The 3135-nt window shown below is 40.8% G+C and overlaps 1 pseudogene; it reads left to right on the top strand.

Moving 5' to 3' along the window:
- The first annotated feature begins 522 nt into the window (after positions 1-522).
- LOC118851232 lies at positions 523-2604 on the top strand (annotated as a pseudogene).
- The last annotated feature ends 531 nt before the right edge of the window (positions 2605-3135 follow it).

Raw genomic sequence — 3135 nt, 5'->3', positions numbered from 1 at the left:
GTTGTGGAAAATAATTATGACAGTGCCCCAGAATCCAAATAAAGGAGGGTTTTCCTGCAGATGATGACTCAAGGAATCAGCCAGTTGACAAAAATTTATTCAGTTTTTACTATGATCTAGGAACTGTGATAAGCACTGAGCATGGAAAGAAGGGCAAACACAGTCCTTGATATAAAGGAACTTATATACTAATGGGGTAGAAAACATACACATGGTTAGATGCATATAAAATAGAAAGAATTTTATCTTAGACGTGAAGTGACTTGCATTTAGTCAACTCTGAAGTGCATCTGGTAGAAGATGGAGTTTGAAATGAGTCCTGAAGAGTGATGATGTCCTTTAGATATTACCTTTTGTTGACTACATTGTGTTGATAGCATTAAGCCACAAGAAAGTTCAGAGTCTTTTGAAATAAGCTTACAATCATTCGAAATAGACTGGCCTAAAAATTGTCAGAGGAAAAACCAACTGGATGAAGAATGCCAATTTTTCTGTTCTATACCAATATTTTTCCTGTGGACTATGGAATTTCATATTGTCTGCAGAATTGAAGATAATAGATCACCCAAAGGACAATGGGAAATTCTACCATGGATGTAAGCAGGTTGCTGTATGTAATTATCCAGTGATAACTTGTGCTCAAAAGCAAGAAGAACAAGTATCATAAAAGAAATAAAACACGCCAGATTTTGGAGCCAGGGAACAGTGGTCTGAAGCCCAGTCCTACAAGTTATTATCCTTGTGACCTTGGACAAATTGCAAAGAATCACAAAAGATTTTAATAGGATCATTTTTCTAGAACTTAGATTTAATGGGTCATCTAATCCAACCCCCTCAGTTTTAGGGATGAGGAAAATGAGACCCAATTAGGCCATGTGACTTTCCCAAACCCTCCAGGTAGCCAGAGGCAAGATTTGAACACAGGTCTTCTGATGCCAGTCTCATTTTCCTTCTGTATAAAAGGAAAGGGACTAACTAGATAACATCTAAAGACCCTTTATAGCTCCAAATCTATGATCCTAAATGTTTGACTGGAAAGGGATCTGGTCCGCTTACATAGTAAAATGAAATAATATTTAATGGAGAATGAAAACATTAAACTACTGTCATATCATATTAAAAAACAAATAGACCAAGGTTCCATAGCACAATACATGGACATTTTATGGAGACTATCTAGGACAACATGGATAAGAACAATATAGAAGAAAATAGGAATATAATCTTTACTTGGAATAGGAGTATGCACATCGAATCACAGACTCATTAAAGTGAGACTTCCATTCAGATACAGACTGAGTGTAAAGGTCCTTATTCACAGCGTCTGTATCTGTTCATCTATCTATCTCTCTGACTGTCTGTCTGTCCATCTGTCTCTCTATCTGTCTGTCTGTCCACCTATCTATCATCTGATCATCTATCCGTCCACCTACCTATCTATTCATTTGGTCATCTACCTATTTATTACATCCTAATTTTTGATTGTTTCATAGCCTAGTATAGTTCTTTTATTTTTACAGGTATAACCACCACCACCACCCCCCAAAAAGAAAGAAAACTTCTTGTCCCCATTGTTTCTTCTTAATTCTAGTGACTTAGTATCTGGAAGCAATTCTACTCAAAAAGATAAAAATGACAAGTTCTTGTAAAAGTTTACTGTTATCTTTTGCAAGTTAAAATATGTTTGCAGTATCTTCACTCAGTGTCTTACCAAGTGCTAAAAATTATGTATTTTACCCTCTTCTAAAACCTTATGTTTCTACTGGCAGATGCACAACATTTGGTAGATATTAATAAATCAGCAATGCCTTTTTTTCAAATGGCTCTTTTTGCTCAGTGAACACTTGTCTGTCTGCTGGTCTCCTTGATACACTCTGCCTTGAGCCTCTGCCCCACCCTGGCCACCTCTAAATTGGTGCTGATCCAGTATGGAGAGAATACATGGAAACTGGATATCCACACTAGCGGCTGAGACAATGTGGACCTCAGCCCTGCCAGGCACAAGGAGGCCAAGTATGGTTGCCAAGCACCTGGAGATGTCCATGAATTTAATACCTGCTAAACCTGTCCAGAAGAGAGTAATTCATACTCTTTAGACAGCATTAGATGGCACCCACCAGATGTGGTTGCCTATAGTGAGGACTAGGTGCCTCAATGAGTGGCATTATGGAGGTCTGACAGGCCTCAACAAAGTAGAGAGAGCTACTGAGCACAGTGAGGCTCGAGTGAAGCCCTGGCGACAATCCCATGACATCTCACCACCTCTAATGGAGCCCAACCACATCAGCAAAGATGTCACTAAGAGCCTGAAAGCCATCATTGCCTGGGCTCTACATTTTTGGAATGAGGAAATTGTCCACCAGACCCAGGAAGGAAAACGTTCTGATTGCAGCCCATGGCAATCATCTTCAAGGGATTGTCAGATATCTTGAGGGTCTGTCTGAAGAAGCAATCATGGAGCAGAATCTGCCCACAGGCATTCCCATCATGTATAAGTTGCATAAGAATCTGAAACCCATGAAGCCCATGCAGTTCCTCCAGGATGAAGCAGCTGTGTGCAAAGTCATGGAGGCTGTGGCAGCCCAAGGCAAGGCCAAGGAGTGAAAGCAACCTACTAGCAGGAGCCAGTAAGAGTCAGGTCCTTCCCATCTCACTGTCTCTACCACATCTCTCCCTTGCCTGTTCCAAGCATACACCATCATTTTAGGGATCACGACACATAGCTGCAAGTGAGATACTAGTGGTTCCTTTTCTCCTTTCTTCCTCCCCATTTCAGACCAATTCTTTTCTCTCCTATTGCCCCTCCCCTCAACCACATTAGTTAAAATGCCTCCTGGGTGGTTTGGTTCAATAAGAACCTGGTTAGGGGTTAGGGATGAGGACATAATGAGAAGTGACCAATGTGGGGAATTGAAAGAAATGATTGTTCCACTTGTTCCATCAGCCAATCTGGCCAATAAGGCAGCCCTCTCAGGGGCTGTTGTAGGAAGCTGCCTATGTTTGCTGAAACATACAAGTCTTGTTCGGATGCTTCCACCCTAATCCAAGAAAGATAGATTGGGGAGGTTGAGATTAAGTCCCAGTGTTCACTTGTTACATTTGCTTTCACCAAAGACCCTTCCAGACTTGTTAGTA

The sequence above is a fragment of the Trichosurus vulpecula genome, chromosome 5, assembly GCF_011100635.1.
Source record: "Trichosurus vulpecula isolate mTriVul1 chromosome 5, mTriVul1.pri, whole genome shotgun sequence".
Classification (NCBI taxonomy): domain Eukaryota; kingdom Metazoa; phylum Chordata; class Mammalia; order Diprotodontia; family Phalangeridae; genus Trichosurus; species Trichosurus vulpecula.
The sequence above is the reverse complement of the archived record's forward strand: the minus strand, read 5'-3'. Positions and strand labels throughout refer to the sequence as shown.